General features: G+C 41.9%; 1 pseudogene; it reads left to right on the top strand.

Moving 5' to 3' along the window:
* Nucleotides 1–414: 414 nt before the first annotated feature.
* Nucleotides 415–20,320, top strand: LOC108795842 (annotated as a pseudogene).
* Nucleotides 20,321–20,809: the final 489 nt, after the last annotated feature.

Below are 20,809 nucleotides of genomic sequence, written 5' to 3'. Positions count from 1 at the left end.
ATTCTCAAACAGGACTTTGTTATTGTATACCTCCTTTTTGTGTAATATTATCTAAATGTAGTCAATTAACTATTGAGGAGGCTGTGAGTGAAATGCAACACCTGGGATTTTTTTTTATTGTCTTCGTCAATTCTTCCATGCCGGTCTATTCCTAAATAATACAACATGAAATATATTTCCTTCCTTGCTCAGGGTATTGCAAATATATTGCTCTAACATGTTATTTAAAAAAACTTGCAGTGTAAGTAATGATTAGGACAGCTGTACAATCTGTTATGCAATTTGCCTCGAACTGGACTAAACTCCAACACACCTTACCTTTCCTCACTTGTGCTCACGTGATAGTTGGAATGATGCCAAGCTTCACCTGACAAATAAATAGAGCAGTTCGTGGCTTTGAGAAAGAAAGATTATTGTCAGGATGGCGGTGAATGTCGCAGCGACACTTCTCCTCGCTTCTGGGGTCACTCTCCTGATTTACCTCATTAAATGGTGGAGGAATGTAAAGAAGAAAGACTTGCCACCAGGGCCCACCCCTCTGCCACTTCTGGGGAATATAATGCAGATTAGTACCACTGAACTGCCACAGTCTCTGGTGAAGGTAAGAATAATTAAGCTAAATATCTAAAACAATGCACTCTTCTTGTATTTTCTCATAATGTCATGAAAAGGTGCAAATTAGTCTGCAATCTTTATCATCTTGTCAGTCACATTTATACATTATTATTATATTATTTATAAAATACTGGTGAAACCTTTGTGAATAGGCAAAAAAGAAAGACTCCCATATTTAAAGGAGAACTATGGGGTAAGTGTTTTTCCCCATAGTTCTCCTAAGGGTCAAGGGAGGACATAACCTAGCGTCCTCCCATCACCCAAATCTTAGTGCATCGCGAGCTGCAGCTCACGGTATACTGAGAGCGCCACAGCCGGGACAGATCCCGACATTACTGTCGAGATCCAGCCAGCTGCGTGAGTGACAGTTGGCTCTGCCCATCTAGAGGCAGAGCCAGCTGTATCCGCCTCCCCCCCGTCCATTCCGCCAGTTAGCGTTGGAGGATTGGAGAGGGGAGGGGGGGAATCCCTGCAGGGAGCCGTAAGTGACTGTCACGGCTCTCTGCAGGGACATGATAGAGAAGTGAGCAAGCAACAGTATGTGTTCGCTCGCTTTCCGATCTATTGAGCCGACGTGTGACAGTTTCATTGGTCGGCTCGAACTATGAGGTTGAGTGAAAATCACTCACCTCATAGTTCTCCTTTAAGTAAGTAGACCTTCGGAGTCTTAAAAAATAATAAACTGAGCTCTAGGCTTCCTCTCCAGGTTCTTGTTCAACCCCCTTAATGGCCAATAAGAACCTCTCACTTATAACATTAACTGGCCATTGCGATGCATGGAAAGGAAAGAGGGAGGGGGCCATACACCCACCTATATTTAAAATAAATCTTTGTTATTTAAAAAAAACTATAAAACAAGATAAAATGATATTCCCCTAATATATGACATATCCTTTTATAAAAAGAAAAAAGTCCACTTCTTCAATGAATAATAAAGTCATGTAAAGAAAATGTTGCTTTAAAGTTTTGGCTAGACTGTGGAAAAGGTAGACTCTCTGTCAAGTTTGTATTGTTGTCTTTGTCTGTGCTTGGGAGATGCAGCTTCTCTATTGGTCCTAGTGACCATTGTCACTGAGATAAAAACTGAGTGGAAATCTAAAAATTGCCACGAGTGCAAAAGGAAAAGAAAAATCACCATGGGGGGAGTGCTGCTGGGGCATCTCTCCACTCACTTTGGAGAGATTCCTGTAATTTTCTTTTGTGTCTCCAGGACGAGGAAGTAACTTTTCCCCCATGCAACATAAGCAGCAAATAATAGCTTGATAGGAGTTTTGACCTTTCCCTATTCTATCTAAAAAAAATTAAAAAATTAGGGCTCTACATTAATTTTTAATATTAATATGTACAAAATGTTTTAATATGTACAAAATGTTATTTTCTGATATTCAGGCTGAAAATCAAATGTATTGTAATTAAAATGTGCTAACTATTATACGTGTTATTGTGTGGATTTCTCTGCTAAAAATAAGCAGTACTGGATGCAGCATATCCTAAGAACATTCAATCCTAAGAGAAAACATTCTAACAACATTTAATCAAAAGAGAAAATACCTTGAGAACATTAACAGGTTTATTGGGATGGCAGCCGAGTGAATAACTGAGCCAAGTGAACAGAGCCGAACATCGTTTGGCTATTCACTTCAGCTCAGTTCATCGGCTAAAATCAGCCCTACATCAGCTGCCTTCGGCTGACCCTGGAAAAGCACCTGGTCCACTTGCCGATGGGGACTAGGGCCTCTTCCCTACAAGCTCTGCAGCGTTGGTTATGGGGGTGCAGGGAGGGGGGCTTATTCCCATCGGGGTACCCCTTTAATAAAGAGGCACCCAGATGAGGCCCCCCTTGTGAATGAAATAGGGGTACTTGAACCCCTACCCATTCACTACCCCTACCCATTCACTACCCCTACCCATTCAAAACAAATGATTTTTGACAAGTCCTTTAATAACCCCCCCCCCCAAAAAATGGATCCATCAACGTAATCCTAAGGTCAATCACAACATCCAGCATTGTTCATGACAACGATGACTAAATAAAATAGAAATAGAAATAATAACTTTTAGGAAAACCCTGATGCCCGCCGACCCGCAGAATTACATTTTGACAGATGGCGGCAAAATATAAACAATTGGGCGGAGCTGGCGATGACATCACAGCCCAGTGTCCTCCACGACAACAACTGGGCGGACATTATGGCTGGCTCCGCCCAGCTGTTGGCTTACGCGGGGAGATCGGACCGCTTCGGCCGAACTTTCTCTCCGCTTCGGGTGTCACTACGGCTCAGACAAAGCATATGCGTTCGGCTCGGCTGAGCCACTCGGCTGTCTTCTGCTGCTGTAGGGCTATTGTGAAAAGCCCGTACAGCAGCCCTTCAGTTCTACTGAAAAAATAGTGCCACACCCCCTCCTGCCCCAGAATGCAGGGAGACTTGCTGTATGTGATCCAGTGCATTCCGGCCACTAACCGCACTGGAACTCACTGGACTAGGTGTGAACAAGCCCTTATGGCCACTAGATGGAGTTTAGGAGCTTATGGAATAAATGCTGATTTCTTTTGTTCCTCAGTTCCATCTAGTGGCCATGATTTCATATTTCCGTGATTTTACATTTATATCACAGATAGTGGTGCCCCAGCAGCTGTTTCAGGGCTTTTGGATATTTACACAAGGGAGGCTTTACAGGTAAATTACATGCCTAAAATATATTTAAATGCACATAACATATGGGGAGATTTTTGTTATAATTAAGTTTGATGACAGGGTCTCTTTATCAAGTGTTGCTTAACTGAATGCATGAGCTAGGAGTTAAAGTCAAAACATACTATGTTCTCTCCATTCTTAACTTGTTACTATACTGTCAGAGGCTGGCCATAGACTTTAGATGTGCAGGAACAGTATAACAACCCTCAGGCTAAAGGATTATCAATGTGCTGCACAGTGCTTTGTAAACTTGTATGATTAGCTCTGCCACTCTGAACTTCAGTGTTATGAGTGTGAGCAGGCAAATATCATCTTGCCTATGGTCAGCCTAAGACATCAAGACATTTGTTAGACAGAAGAACATTAGATCAAATTCTTTCACTCCCAGCTCCTCTTGAACCTATTCAACTTGTTTAAAGCCACAAATCTCTATCAACAGCTAAGTAAAAAGTATGGACCTGTGTATACAGTCTACCTGGCAAACCATCGAGTGTTAATGCTGATTGGCTATGATGCTGTGAAGGAGGCTCTGGTTGATCGCAGTGATGTGTTCAGTGACAGAGGGGATATAGACCTACCAGAATTATTCTTTCAGGATTTTGGTAAGATGCTAAATACAAAATAATAATTTTGTCATATGCTTTCATTAGAGACTAACTTGTTTATGTGTGCCTTGTACCATAAAAAGGAGGAAAAACAAGTAAACTTTAACATTCAGGCATTGTTGGTGGGAAGATTACTGAGATAATTTCATAACCACCATGTTCCAAACACTTCCCAGGCTATGTTCATTTTCAGGCTACTTAGTCCATGGAGGTATGATGCAGGTTGGACTCTAACCCCTTGCCAATTACCTTTGAAGGTGTTGCCTCACCTGGTATGAAGTGAGTTCTTGCTTTCTAAAGTGGTCGTAGATTATACAAACCAGCTAATTCTGATGGCTGGGCCGGAGTTGGGATTTCCGACAACAGCGCATCATTGTATCTACCCTGTATGTTCTCATTCTTAAGGGTACTTAAGAATTATGGTCCCTGATGAAATCGTCCAATCGCCTCTTGAACGATTCCGCACTCTCAGCCAAAATCACAGCATGTGACAGCGAGTTTCAGACCCTGACCGATTTAACTGAGAAGAAACCCCTTCGCCCCTTGTGCTGAATTTTTTTCTCCACCAATTTTAGGTGGTGGCCTCTCGTCCTCGTCATATAGTTAATTGTAAGAAGTTTGTTGCTAATGTTGCTATCCCTGGTAAACATTTTGTACATGAAAATCATGCCCCCCCTCAATCTCCGTACTTCCAATGAGAACATGTTTAAATTTAGTAGCCTGGTCTCATAGCTCAGGTCCTCCATCCCCTTTATGAGTTTGGTTGCCCTCTTCTGGACTCTTTCCAGTTCAAGGACATCCTTTCTGTTCACTGGTGCCCAAAACTGGACCGCATACTCCAGATGAGGCCGAACCAGTGATCTATAAAGTGGCACAATTATGGACTTGTCCCTGCAAAACATTCCACTCTTAAAACAGGACAGGACCCTACTTGCTTTGTTTACCGCAGCCTGACACTGCGAGCTGTTATTCAGCCTGTGGTCTACAATGACCCCCAAATCGTTTTCCCTTTCGGACTTCCCTAGTGGAGTTCCCGTTAGTGTGTAATCCGCTTTCTTATTTTTAACCCCAAAGTGCATAGCTTTATGGTCGCTAAAGCGACCATCAGCTTATAGTAGAACTATAAATGCCAGGTCCGTACGACGTACTGAACTGGCCATCTGGAAGCACTTTTGTAGCTCCGTACGTCGTACGTCCTTGGCAGCGAAAGGGTTAAACCTCATCTGCCATGTAGTTGCCCACTCCCCTTGATTGCAGAATATCCAGAAAATCTGCATGTAGCTTATAATGTATTCTCATAAAGATGCCTTCATTGATTTTGGCTTCACTAACTTTTCATAGAGATATCGGAAATCTGGTTTTGTTTTGTCCAAAGCATTTACAAAGTTCTTCATCAGCTCCCTGCTTTATATCCAATGGTGGTAACAAAATTTTCTAAGAGTCAACAAGAGCTGGAGTTTAAACATTTTCATTTCCTGGCTCTCAGGACGTGATGGTCAGTCTTTCTTGACATAATGAGAATCATTGACTCGACTGTCCCATTCACAGGAAACAGCAGTACTTTGTGTATCCACCCTGCAGGCCAAGCTACAGGGCAACAATGTTCAAATCACCACAGAGCTGACACGGATGTTCCTCATACTTTATACACCTCAGCAGATGTTTCATGTTTTCTTATGTTTCTTTCATGTGGACTGCATGCCCAACAGGAACGGATGGCAAAACATTGCCATTGTGCAATAAAAAGGCTTTTAGACTAATTTTAGATGAATCCATGAACAATCTCCATTCATTTGGATTGTGGGTAATGTTAAGGGCTGTCATTAAGCCATCGATATCATTGCAATAAAGCAAATCACCTTCCACTAAGAACTACCGAACCAGATCTTTTTGTCGATCACGGAAAATGTAAAGCCTGACATCACTCTGCAAGAGGTTCCACTGTTGTAATCTGGAGCCCAGTAGCTCTGTCTTACTCTTAGGCAATTCCAAATCCCTGACCAGGTAATTTAGTTCTCTCTGTGAAATTAGATGTGGTTCAGGAGGGGCATACGGTGGGTTAAGTGTGGGTCCGCTGTCAGTGACGACCCCGAATCAGCTGCATCCTGCTCATCGTCTGTATCATTGTCTGAATCTAGAGAGTAGGATTCTAGTGGATATGTAATAGGCAAGTCCTCACCATGGGGTACAGGACGCAGTGCGGATGGAATGTTTGGATATTCCACGGTCCACTGCTTCTTTCTTGAGATCCCTTTGCAATTGGGGGAACCATGCAAAAATAGCTGTCACTACTATGATTGGTGGGTTCCCTCCACCACATTGGGACTGTTAAAGGCATGAACGTTTTCTTCTTGTTTAGCTAATGACGCAGATAAGTTGCACATGTAATACAACAATAATGAGGGGCCCAACTCTTGTCTTGATCCCCTATTTTGCATCCAAAATATAGGTGGTATGCCTTTTTTACCACTGCCATCATACTGCACTTTTGAGATGCAAATGTAACCTCGCCACAAATGTAGCAGAAGTTATCTGCGTTGTTTACACAGTTTCGAGGTATCTTGGCTTCTGAGGGAACATATCACGCAACTGTTCCCTGGAAATGTTAGGTAATTACACTTTCACAAGCCACCAGATGTAACTGTATGATGCATAGACCTGACCAAGACAACTATCCTTGCAATAAAACAACAATACATTACAGTAAGGTAATAATCTTTAGTCTCAAAGTGAAGGTAAATGTATACACGTCTGTGTGGTTACATTTTCATTGTTCTACCGTACTTTGTCCAGACATTACGATGCATCATGATCATCAGACACCTTCCTCCATTGTAGGCAAATATGCCCTCAGCTTGTGTAGCAAGCGTTTGTGTGGTACCGTATCAAAAGCGTATAATCGCCTGTGTATAAATTTTTATTGGGAAATATCTTGAAAACTTTAGCCAACCAGCACCTTTATCACCTGTTTTGTAATTCATCTAATCAAAATATGTAAGAATTAACACATTTTATCTTGTAGGTCGATAATTTCCCAAAATGTGTAGACCAGTGTTATCATATGCTTCCTGAATTTCTGAAGGGTGTTCTTCGGAATATTTACGATCACTGATTATTCCATTAGATGTACAGGTGCCACAATGCATACAAAAGTACAAATTGCAATGCGGAGCACAAACTTTTCTTATTTCCTTGTCTCCAAAGGATTTCACAGTCTAATGTCTACGTTACACTCAAACACATAAACCAGATTGTGATGGAGCCAATTAACCCAAAGCATTACATTCTGGATCTTGGCCATTTGAAATTTTCACAAACAGGATTCCATCACAGGAGATCCATTTGCTTGCTGTGTTTGTAGTGTGGATTCAGAATAGAGAATATGTGCCCTAATCTGTTTTCAGATTAATGGAGGGAACCCGTGCAAAGACAGTGAGAACACAACCTCCATGCTAATAGTGTTCGTGGTTGGATTCCTGCTGAGAACAGCAAGGGGATAGCCCCGAGCACTGTGCTGCATGTCACATTTAAGTATTTATCACACTACATAATGAAATACAGAGGTAGTCAACAAGTCATTGTTTGAATATTTAGCAGTCTAAAAGAACAATATGTATAAACTCTTTCAACTTTTTTAGGGGTTATCTTAAGCAATGGAGAGAGATGGAAGACGATGCGTCGCTTTTCCCTGATGACACTGAGAAATTTTGGGATGGGGAAGAGGAGTGTGGAGGAGAGAATCCAGGAGGAAGCTCGGTGTCTCGGGGACAGATTTATGAAGAGCAAAGGCAGGTAGAGATAATGCTGAAATAGCGCAATTACTTCTCTAAACCCACCTTCACATGGAATTATCTATGTTGTAATTTAATAATCTTAACTATTCCTTTTATAACACCATCTCCAAAGATCCCTGCTGCTAGATTGGTATGACAGTATGATCTGATATGTTAATGACTTCCAGGATTATTATTCTGTTACAACCATGTCTTTGCACATACTTTCATGAAATTCATCTGTACGGATGTATGCCAACCTACTGTCTTGGTGATATTCACAGATAGTGTCCAACTCAATAAGAAGACTCAGACTAGAATCCAATGTAGTTTATTCAGCCTTCACAATATAATGGATGTGATTCCTTGTCATTCTTAGAGGTGGAAGAGACATTCCTATCTTTGCCTCTAACATGTTAGACAGAGACCCTCTTACCTCAGTGAGGGTGAAGCCAGAAAAGGAGGTTGGCAGGAGGGGCAGGAAGAATTAGATTAGGCTGTAACAATACTAATCTACCACTAGTAGCTAGGAATACAGCATAACACAATGAAATGCAATAAAATATACAGTATATGCAGTGTATGCAGTGTAACTGAAACAGCAGATATAATGAAAGATAACATTGGCTGTGGCAGCACAATTATATCTCTTAGCATCGGATGTGTTCTAAAAAAACTTAGCATTTATGGGAACTTTAATATGGGCATCCTTGTAAATTCTTTACTCATAGCGATTGACAACTGTAAGTAATTCACAATAAGAAGTAAATCATAATAAGCAGACCTCAGTTATGCTCCTTGGTGATGTGATGAATGCAGTGCATTTCTTGATGAATGAGAAGTCGGGGAAGTGACCAGGATGCTTCTAATATATCAGAGGTTGAGGAAGTGACCAGATTTCATAGTAAGCTAGCCGAAGGATCGGCCAAAGCTACGGCCAGATCCTTCGGCAGCTTTGTGAATAGACCCCTTAGTCTTTTTGTAAAAAAAAAAAACCCTTACATTCACCAACTCACAGTTACCAACTTGGAAGAAAATTTCTGGGCGACATTGAATATGTCAGCTATTTTAGAATAAGATAGACAAATAGCACGGAAAGCCATATTAGTTAATAATATGTACAGGGCCACTATCAGGGGGGTATAGCCGATACCCATGTACGGGGCTTGGGCGGGATGGGAGGCCCGGGCCCCTACCAGGGGAGGACTGACTGACCTGACCAAGGCTGGGGAGGGGCCCACTGACAGGGGAGGAGATGGAGGTGGAGGAGCCTGGGGACCAACAGAGCCGGTCCGGAGGCGTAGGAGGCCAGGCCCCAGCAGCATCGGTCATTTACCATTTCCGGTCAACATTTTAAAGAGTTTCTTCTTTGCTAAAGTTCAGCTTTGAAGCTGAACTCCAACCATACCTTCAGTGTTGCACAGTTGTATGTGTTCCTCTACTATACTGAAATTGCTTACACTGTTTTTACTGCACACTGTAAGCTCTCACAATGTGCATTAGAAGCTGCAGCAAGTTAAATAGGACCCATCTTATTTTCAGGCTGGAGAATGTCCAGTGTCTTCTAGCTCTTTCTTCCCCAGCCATACTGCCCCTGGACCCTTTTATTTATTGCATTTCAGTTCTTTTATTCATGGAGGCACAAAATCATATGTGGGCCTTTCCTATGGCAATCTGCATGCAAGTGCATCCAGCCTAGAAATGCCCACTTCTCCAGACTGACATCCACCTATCAAGGCATTTTGATTTTGCATAACTATTTTCAAGATCCAGCCAACTGCTTGCATCAGGGCTGGGGGCTTCTAAGAAGAGCACTGAGGTAGGGTGCTGTGATGTTTTCAGGAGACTATGTACAGCACACTGGCAGCCCCTCCCACTAGCCATGATCTGCCTGTATTGCATAGAAAACACATTGCTGACATCACCCGACATAAGGTATGTAATGAAAAGGGAGGTTTTTAATAAAACATTTAATTAGTGGAGGGATGAACCAGGGAACAAAAAATGTAGGCAAATTAATCTTCAGTTTTAAATGAAATTATAGAACAGCAAAATATAAAATCACAAAAAAAACAATAAATGTAAAAATTTAGAGCAAACGGTTTTCCACCTTCATTAACAGTCCATATAGCCATACTGTGGAGGAAATTTTATAAAAATCCAGACATTTTCATAGGAATGGCATCTACATCAATAAAGAGAACTAAATTGGCTTTCCTCATAGATCTGTAAAAAATATAAATTTCCCTACATAAATTTTGACTTACAGCAGATCTGCTATATAAACTCTACTGTAAGTCAAAAATTATGTAGGGGAATGGGTGGACATGGACATAAACCATGTGATAGGCTACACATGTGATAGGTAAAAAACTGAGAGTAGACCCTCTTTGCTGTTAGCATGCTGGAAACGATGTGAGCCCTAATATGTTCCAAGAAGCAGAGTTTAAGTACAGGCCACCAGATCTTTACCAGAGTACCCCACAAGAAATGATGGACTTTACTGGAGAGTCAGGTTGAGGCCTTCGGGCACACCTCTACAGATGGCAGCTGACCTAAGGTTAGAACCAAAACATGGTACAAAGTTGGCATAGTCAATTCAAGTTGATGTCTTTAACCAGAGGAGCAGTAATACAGGGGCACTGGAGCTAACACAGACTGTAGTCTTGGGCTAGAAATTGAACCGACTGCTCACACACCAGCTGTTGGTCTGAACACAACTAAGTAGTGACATTTTCTGATAGGCTGGTCAGGGGCAGGCTGGTTAGCTGCGATGACAATTAACAAGTGGAATCTGGCCATGTCTATATCTCTTGTGGATCAGAGCAGGTTCCAGTACCAGGTGAGAGAAGGATTACATAGAGATAGAACTACACCAAGTTGCAGAACATTTATGCTGCTAATCTGTGACAACAAATAGTAACAGCTTTGCATTTTAATAACAATATGACAAAGAAAAACAATGAGCTGTATTTACTAAAAGGAGCAAAGGCTGTTCACTTAGCAAAGCAAATTTACATCTAACTTCACCTCATTCACTTAGCCAAGTGAACATGCACTTTGCAAGGTGAACATGCTCTACTTCTTTAGTAAATCAAACCCACCTTGTTTATGCCAGACTAATGTGTAATCACTAACAGGGTTATTCACTCGAAGGGTGAAGAGTTTGGAGAAGTCAGGAGAAGTGAACACTCTAAGAAAACATAGCTGATTTGGAAAAATGCACTAATTCAGCTCACTTTCCAGTTCAGCTATTTTGGCATAGAGTGTTCACTTCTCCTGCCTTCTCCAAACTCTTCTCCCTTTTGTGAATAACCCTGTAAGTGTTTATTCACACATCTGAAATTGTTTCTTAAATACTGGATGCTGATGTTTGGGACGAAAAAGGTTGACTGGTTCGGTTTTGTGACAACAGATAAACCAATTAACCCGGCTATTCTGCTGAGACTGGCTGTCTCCAATGTCATCTGTTCCATTGTATTTGGAGAATCCTGTTGTATGACTTTGATAGGACATGTGACATGCCTCTCCTCCAAGTGAGTGTTCTCCATATAATTATGCGGGGAACAATTTGTACACTGCAGACTTTACACCGTGCTTTCCATTTATAAATGAAATGTAAAATACAGACATATAGTGGAATAATCACTGTGATGTCCTGTGGAAAGTAATGTCCGTGCTCTGTTTATAAATAGGACCCAGTAATGCTTTTTAAAACTTTCCCAAAGAGTCCCAGACCAGTACTGGTTGAAGAACTTTTTTAGAGCATAGCAGTAGGTTAGTAAAGGACAGAAAAACTCTGACTATCAGAGGCCTGTTTTGTTAAAGTTGAGTATTTTAATACAAAATGTTTACAGTGTAAGGTAATTGTATTGCACATTACTTAACATCTCAATTAAAATCTTGTTTCAGCTTCTTAGTCTGTTCCCATACATAATGAGATATGTCCCTGGCCCCCACCATAAACTCTTTGCGTATTTTGGAAAGCTTAAACAGTTTGTGAGAGATTTTGTGAAACAGCACAAGGAGACATTGGATGAGAACTGCCCACGTGACTTCATGGACTGCTTCCTCATAAAAATGGAAGAGGTGAGTTTGTTTTCAATCTTTGTCTAGAATCTGATCTCTTTTCTAATGCAAGGAACATTTTAAAGGGACATTTCAGCTTTTACTGCATGGTTTGTAAGCAATACAGAAGTCCCAAATAATAGCATAATGTAATGTATTACATACAGTGACTCTACTGAATATGTGCAGATTGTGGTAGACCTTCTATATGGCTGCTTAAATTATTCTGAAAATATTTTTCAGGAAAAGAACAATCCAAAATCAGAATTCCATACTGATAACTTACTAGGAACAGTATTTGACCTGTTCTTTGCTGGTACTGAGACTACAAGTGTAACACTGAGATATAGCTTTGTGATTCTACTCAAATACCCTGAGATACAAGGTAACACCATCTATTTCTATCAGAATAATAAGGGTGATTGTCACTTTGTGATCATTTTAAAGGTACACTCCTGTCTAACATAGCCTGACATTTCTGCTGAGTAAGGGCATGCTTCGACTGGCTTTTTTTTCACTTCAAATAGGTTATGCATTCCTATACAAGTCTTTGGGAATACAAACCCCACTGGAAGTAGGTCAAGTGTAAGTCAGAAGGTGGTTAACTGGAGGTCAAATGCACCTGTCAATGAATTAATGAAAAACTGAATTAAGGTCTGTGTTGCTAGGCTTTGGGTTTGTGTCAACTGCATTATTTTCACATCATCAAACATTGTTGCACTACATCAGTGCACGCCACTCCCTGCAATATAGTGATCCTAAAACATACCTGTGGATAAAGACAAATCCAGAGATATTAGGCAGAGGGTCTACATGACTGCGGGGAGGAAATGTCCCTGGGGAAAAGGTTAAAGGTGGCAAAGGAATACCAGATCTTACCTTATTGAAGGCAAGGAGGAAGAGTTGCTTGGCAAGGAGCTGCAGAGGCTGTTGGTAGTAGAATTTCTGGAATGTCAACGGAGTAAGCAGGAATGTCAATGGAGGAATTTGTTATTTATGGCTATTATATGTTATAGGAAATTTCTTACATGGGTAAATAAAGGGCTGATGTGCCCATTTAATCCATGTTGCGCAGTCTATGAGGGTTATTCACAAAGCTGCCGAAGGCTATTCAGCTATTCACTTCAGCCTTGTACGGCTGATTTCAGCCTTACATTGGCTAAAATCAGCCATACATCGGCTACCTTCGGTCAGCTGAACATGCTCTGCGTGTTCCGCTGAGGCGTAGTTCAGAAGGACTGCTGGATTGGCTGACTTCTGGATTCAGAAGGACTTCTGGATTTCTGGATTGGCTGAGCCGGCAGCTCACTTGCTGCTGTTCGCCCCTATTCTCATAGGGGCTGAACGGCAGTGAGTGAATAGCCAAATGCCGCTGAGCAGCATTCGGCTCGGTCATTCTGTTTGGTACCTCCGTGTTACTGAGCAGAATAGAAAAGAAAGAAAAAAAATAGTTGAAAGAATATTTAAAAAATGTAAACCAATATGCAAAAAAAAAAAGATATTTGAAAGAAAACAAAATCAAAACAATTGAGCGAAGCTAGCGGTGCCAGCTAGCTCTGCCCAACTGTTTCCTATTGGCCGACACCTGATAGAGTCTTCTAGCAGGTCCCGGCCAATGAATAAGAACAGGGCAGAGTCGGCTGTGATGTCATGGCCTGCTCCGCCCAGTTGTTATTGTTTAATGACAGATCAGCATCCCCAGGTCATTTGGGGACGCTGATCTGTCATTACAACTGGGCGGAGCGAGCCATGAGATCACGGCTGGCTCTGCCCAGCTGTCATTTGCGGGACAAACTGCACACCCTTCAGCAGGCCATTCTCCCTGCTTCAACTGTCACTACGGCTCCATCGAGCTTCAGAAAATGCCTTCGGTTCAGCTCGGCTGCCTTTGGCTGCTGTACGGGCTATTGTGAATACGACTGAATTGTTTTCTCCTGTGTGATAGCAATAAAGTTAGGTGGAGAAAAAAAAATTCAATTGATAAAAAGACAAATTAAATAAATAATAATACAAAATTATAATATGAAATAATTAAATAAAAAAATTAAAAGCTGATATTGGGCACGGGGGGGGGCGTATTGCGGAACCTGGCCTTGGGGCGGCAGGGAGAGTAAATCTGGCACTGGTTGGAACACATTACTTTCTGCAACCCACCACAGACAGAAAACCTGATATGCAGTATTATGAAGTTTTTCCACGGCTATCAATCAGTTTCAAACCTGTTTTGAAAGTTTAAATGTGATTGGCAGTGGAGTAACTATAGCCAAAGCAGCACATCTTCTATGGGGACCGAGGGTGGGAAGAGGGCCACACTAAGGAGGTTGTATGATGTCTCCATTCCAGGAGAGCTGAGGTCAGATGTACAAGCGATGTTTTGGGATCATGCTGTTGCTGGTTACAGATCTCTTTTGCATCTCCATATCTGTGTGTGGATCTGTTGCCTTTATAGCTTCTGGTCATCCTGGTCAGCACTTTGATGTTAACCCTGTATGTCTAACAAAGCATTCCTGAGGCAGATAAATCCCAGAGAGTGTTCTTAGCTAGAGACATTTGAAGATTGTAATTTTGCAAAAATAAATGTAATATTTGTATTATTTTTATAGAATAATTGTTGATAGCAGCACTAACAATTATTCAGCATCTATTTTTTTGTTTACTGATTCCTAAACCACAATGTTCAGCACTTTCCGGCTGGGGTGGTCAAAGAAATGAGAGGGCTTAAAATGTACACCAAAGCCCTTAGGTTTTATACTTCCACACACATCAGTTGATGCTGAAAAATGCTGGTAAATTAGAGTAGCGAGCTGTAAAAATTATTGTTAAACGTGAATTCTCTGCACTGTGTCCTCAATATGATAACAGCTCTCCTGCTGCCTGCTATTGATTAAGACATACTTTATTTTATGACCAATTACACTATTGTTCACATTGACATTGCCAGGGGTCACAGAGAGAGGTTGCTGGGGGATTCCATCAAAATTTTGCTGTGGGACCCCATGAATTGTAGCTACACCACTAATGTTTGGTGGTGCTAGAAGCACTGAGAGGACGTTACATAGCACAGGCTCCTAGAAACATTCTCATGAATGCCGCACTGTGGAGCTGTGTGTGCATAAGCTGCAGAGGATTACAAAAAAGTCAGATTAGGGAAAACTGAGGGCATTATTTGGCTTTAGCACATTTGTTCTGTTTACTGAATAGCATTAGTAACTCACTGATATTTTTCACTTTTTACTTGGAACTGTTCTTTTCTGTCCTGTTCTAAAAGTCATCATTTATCTTTTAACAAATGCATGGTTGAATTTAATCTTTCTCAGAAAACACAATTGTATAAAATACAGTGCCTGTACTTGTGTGGGAGTGGAGTATTAGCTCAGCATGAGAAAAACATCCTACAAGGTAGCATGAAAATCTACTGTGTGACATGATCCTTGGGAGTTCATCCATGTTAGCAGGCTTTGCTGCATTTTTCAGCATGCAACACAACACAGATACATTATTTCCAGTGTATAAATGTCACTCTTCTTTTTCTCTGTGCCCCAGAGAGGATCCATAAAGAGATCGACAATATAATAGGCAGTGAACGCTGTCCATCAGTGGAGGACAGGAGTAAGATGCCATATACAGATGCCTTCATTCATGAGCTCCAGAGATTTGCTGATATTGTACCGTTAGGACTACAACATGCAGCCAGCAAGGACACCACCTTTAGAGGATATCACATTCCAAAGGTGCTCTTCTCAAAGATTCAAAATGGTCTGAGATGTTCCTATGTTTTCCCTATCGATCTAGTTATACTATTATTATTCAGGATTTACATAGCAGCAACAGTTTGCACAGTGCTTTACAAAATAAAGGGAGATAACACAATTACAATACAGTTCAATACAAGAGGGTCAGGTGGGCTCCGCTCATAAGTATTTACAAACTAAATAGGGGGGGGTGATAAAACTGTGGTGGATGTGATGATGGAGAAAGTGTACTGTTTTTAAGTGGTGGCAGGAGAAGCTTTCCTGAAGAGACGAGGGATCATTTAAAGGCAAACCTAGTAGGAGAAATTCGGACAGATTGGGATAGGGAGTTCAAGAGAATGGGAGAGTCTCTGGTGAAATCCTGAAGGCGAATTTGGTAGGAGATGACAAGGCAGCTAGAAAGCAGGAAGGAGGAGGGAAGGGAGGAGCAAGATTTGGGTGATATTTTGAGATGTGGTTGGTGATGTAGCTTGGAGCAGAATCTTGAATTGTTTTACATGTTGTTGTTAGTATTTTTCATTTTATTCATTGGGTGAACAGAAGCCATTGTAGAGATTGGCAGAGAGGGGCGGCTGCCACCAAGCGGTTGGTAAGGTGAATACATCTGGCAGCAGAATTCATGATAGAGTAATGGTGGGATAGCCTGTAAAGCAGGGGCACCCACAATTTTTCATCTGCAGATCTACTTTTCAAATGAGGAGCTCAATGAGATCTACCAACGAAAAAACACCTGCATTCAGGGGCGGGAGGGGGCGTGGCAGTGCATTGAAGTCAAGGGCACTGCAGGCAGGCCCCTCGCCCACAGTCCGATCACCTGCACCCGGAACCCAGGCACATTAGTGCCTGCGTTCCAATCCAGTGCGATCCGCAAAAATGCCGCAAGCACTATTTTTGAAGATCGCACTGGACCGCAATGCAGGCACTAATATGCCTGTGTTCCGGGTGCAGCCGATCGCACTGTGGGCAGGGGGGCATGCCTGCGGTGCCATTGACTTCAATACAAACCCACACACCCTCCCGCCCCAACGCAGGTAGTTGGCAAGCTTACATTCCAGTGCGTCCTAGAGGCCCCGGCGTCTTATCCTCCCGTGGTGCTCGTGTGGCCGATGTTGCACATGGGGAGAGGTGTCCTGCCTCTTTCCATCTGCGGTGTCTAACACATTCAGCCGGCAGCAGCACGAGCACCGTGGGAGCATAGCCGTATAGTCCTCAATCCCTTTTTCTGCAGCCTCTGTTCTAAATGAATGGAAAGCACAGTGGCTTCCCATTCATTAAGAAAATATTTTACTATCAAGCAGTTTCTGAATGGGGAGGAGCCTCTGTAGTGAGTGCTTCTCCCCATTGAGAAACTCATGAATGAACAGGAAGTGATGTAAATCACATCCTGTTAATTTATAATTGGGGACACATAGCACTATGTGTCCCCAGTGTTATTTACAAACACTGGAGTGATCAGCTGATCACTCCAGTGTTTGTCCTGCACAGAGGACCGGTACATATCACTGATATGTACCGATCCCCTGCCGCTCAGCCACGCACACGGGGACTCAGCTTCTTCCGTGGATCCCCCCTGCTCTCCCGGGCAGAGGCAGCGGGGGATCCGACACAAAGCAATTCAGCCGTGGGGGGGAAGGGGGCGGAGCCGCTGTCACAGAACTAAGGCCGAGCGGTGAGGGGAGAGAGAGGCGCCGGCTGTCAGATCTAGACTGAGCGTCTTTCTCTCTCTCCTCACCGTTCGGCATTAGTTCTGTGACAGCGGCTCCGTCCTCCGCCCTCCCTCGCCACCGGTTCCTTCACTTCTTCTCGGATCCCCGCTGCATACAGATGGGGAGAGCAGTGGGGATCCAGAGAAGCCCCACCGGCGGGGGGAGAGGACATTGCGATCTACCATTGATCGCTACGCGATCGACTGGTGGATCGCGATCGACCTTATGGGCACCCCTGCTGTAAAGGGTAGGCAAATGAGAAGGACGTTGCAAAAGTTAAAGCAAGAGAAAACAAGGAAGTGAATTAGTAGTTTTGTACTGTAATTTGCTAAGAAGGGCCATCCTTTTCAAATGTTAAGGTGGCAAGATTTGGACAGTGATTAGAGAGGTCACGTTTCAAGATTATACCTAGCACCCTGACCTGAGGGGAGGACAGATAGTTGGTGCTATTGGTCTCAATGGAAAAGTCAGAGGAAGGGGGCTAAGGATATTTTATTTGCCCAGTTTTAAAAATATTGAGTTTGAGGAAGTGATGTGACTTCTATACTGATATATCAGTTAGTAAGTTAGTGATGCCTAAGGAGACAGTAGAGGTAAGCTGTGGAGTATAGAGACATACTCCCCCCAGTTGCATGCAAGCCATTGGGTGCTCTATAGTCACCCAAACCTTTGAATGTAACAGCCAGCTGTAAAAAAACAGTACCAAGATCAAGGCTGCTTCAACAGCCGCGATCTTGGTATAACCATTTCAGGACTGCAATATTTATATATATATATATATATATATATATATATATATTGCGGTCCTAAAGTGGTTAAAAGTGGAATCAATGGAACTAACAGAAGCCTCTGAAAAGAATCAGGTACATTTTTGTAACTTAAATCATGCCAACTCAAGGCCAGAATCTCTGAAAACAGTAGATATAGAATATTGTAAGGGCATAAATATTGAGCTTTAGGTTAAGGTAACTTATTTTCTTATGCTATTAAAAATTGTAAAATCCTAAACTGCAGTCTTCTGCATTCCTTGCTTCATTTTTGCCTGTATCTATTTCCAGTTAACCAATTTACATTCTTTACATTTTAGGGAACTTTGGTGTTTCCAATACTAACTTCCGTCCTAAAGGACCCCACTTATTTCAAAAACCCTGATCAATTTGACCCTGGACATTTCCTTAATGAGAATGGAACCTTTAAGAAGAGTGATGCCTTCATGCCGTTTTCAGCAGGTACCATTTTGCAGTTAATTACAAGCCTAGCTAATCATTTTTGTATATAGAACAAGTTCCTAAAGCTGAGCTGCTGCCTCCCCTCTAGTCTTTCACAGTTGTACAGACTCCTCTCCTGTACTGAAATTGCTTACTCTAATTTTAATGCACACTGTGAGCTTTTCACAGTGTATGATACAAATAATCTAATCAGTGTGTATGAATGTTTACAAACCTTATTTCTATCTACAGTTTGTAATTATAAATGTGAATGATGGAAGCCATATTTGCACACAACATAGACAGGTTGTGCTTCCTGCATAGCTGTGCAACAAAATTGTTGTGCTTGACAGTTGCTCACAACGCAAGTGTGAGTCAGCGAATTTATGAAAAACAATTATTTCTCTATGTGGCTGACAAAGTATCTCAGCATCTGTTAGGCTAGAAGAATTGAGTGCCTAGTAAGATGTGTAGGTACCAGTTGTGGTAAACTTACAAATATATTTATTTACTATATTATAAAAAAAAGGAACAGACAACATATCATAAAATGTGAAAGTCACATGAAAAAATTACTGTAGCACCCTCAATACGAGAAAGGGCCTTTAATCCAGAACTGGCATTCTGCACTCTTCAGACTGTGAAGCTGTGTTAGATGACACATGTACCGACTAGATTAGCCACCAGAACTCCCTGCAATGTCCCCCGCCAGTACCTTGTACCCAGTCCTACACTCTTTGCTAGTGAAGTTATTACCCCTGGTGCTCCAGCCAGACGTCACAGGTTCTTTCACGCCTCATGCCCAGGTCCCTCTTCTGGTCAGGGCCCTTGCAGGCAGAACGCAGTGCAGTGCCTTCTCTGCTTCCAACAGCCCAGGAGATCAAAGATCCTTCTAGAAGGGCATCCCACATATTTATATTCTCCTCTAGCATGCACCACTGGCAATAAACCCCTTAGTGGTTGGCCAGGGAGACATAACACTTCCTTCTCGAGCCTCCTATAAAATATGTTAGGCTGATAAGCCACAGTAGAATTACATAGATTAAAGTTCAATTTTAACTTCTCAACACTTCCTAAATCTGAGTGCTTATTGGCACAAAAAGTGCCCTGTTCCAAATCCCTGGACCCTGCAACTAGATCTTACCACTATCAACTAGTACCAATATCCTATAGCTGAAACCAAATTTCTTGCATAATTATGACTTTTGTTCTACTTCAGACATTCTCCGCTGAGGTGCTTACATTTGTCTTGTGCTCATGTTTTGTTGACTTTCAGTTTCAAGTTTCAATCCTTGCACTCTCATGTCCCATCAAACTGCATGATAAGCAGAATTCATCAGTTACCAGTTATATGTCTACAGTAAAGGGGTAAAGCCTAGGCAGAGGAAAGCATTGGACAAAGGGACCTGGAGGTGCACCAACACTTGACAAAACAAACTGAAGGTCATTATTTTTTAGAAAACATACACTAAAATTAACATAAACAGTTTCCATTTGAAAATACCTAAACCTATACCAAATGATTTGCTTTTAGTAGTGGGTATTCATGTGTTTTCCCTTTTCTTCCCCAGGAAAACGTATGTGTATGGGTGAGGGTCTGGCTCGCATGGAACTCTTCCTCTTTTTGACAACCATTCTGCAAAGATATACTCTGAAACCCACCGTGGACAGAAAGTACATAGACATTAGACCAGAGCCCAACACCAATGCTTCCAGACCTTGCGATTATGAGATGCTGGCTGTGCCTCGCTGAGGGACCATTGTATATTCTGGTGCTATTTGATATCTTCTTCATGTTTCAAAAACACTTATTACTTGACAATTTGTAAATAATAATGCAATATCTACTGGAGTGTAATTGTTCTCACTTTAATGACATACAAACAGTGCTCCAGCGATAGCACCTGCTGGGGCCCTGAATCTAATTTAAACCAGGGAAATCATTTGACTGTATTTTGTCTGTTCACCTCATGTTTGTGTGAGATTCCTCCTGGGACAAGGCTAAGCCCAAGTATGGTATAACACTGAATTATTCAGTGTTATATGTAAAGTAAAATAAAATAACATACCGATTAACACAGACCAGTTCTTCTTTTTTTTAGAACAATCTTGGTGTAGTGGAAGTGGTGTAGGATTTCTTAATTAGGACATGAACCCGTGCTTGGGTGAGGATGGTGTGTTAAGATGTGGCAGTGCTTTTATAAAGGGGGAACTCAGCTTTCTAGGGTACAAAATCAAGCACTGACTTATAAAACACTAATTTGCATTTGCTTATCCCAAGGTTGCATGATAATACAGTGTTAAAAATAAACTAAACACAAACACAACCTCCATTGGCTTGAAAATGTCTTTACTAGATTGTATTAGATTGACAGAACCCTAGGAG

This window comes from Nanorana parkeri, unplaced genomic scaffold, assembly GCF_000935625.1.
Source record: "Nanorana parkeri isolate BGI_ZX_2015 unplaced genomic scaffold, ASM93562v1 scaffold1015, whole genome shotgun sequence".
Lineage (NCBI taxonomy): Eukaryota > Metazoa > Chordata > Amphibia > Anura > Dicroglossidae > Nanorana > Nanorana parkeri.
This window is presented reverse-complemented; position numbering and strand designations above follow the sequence as displayed.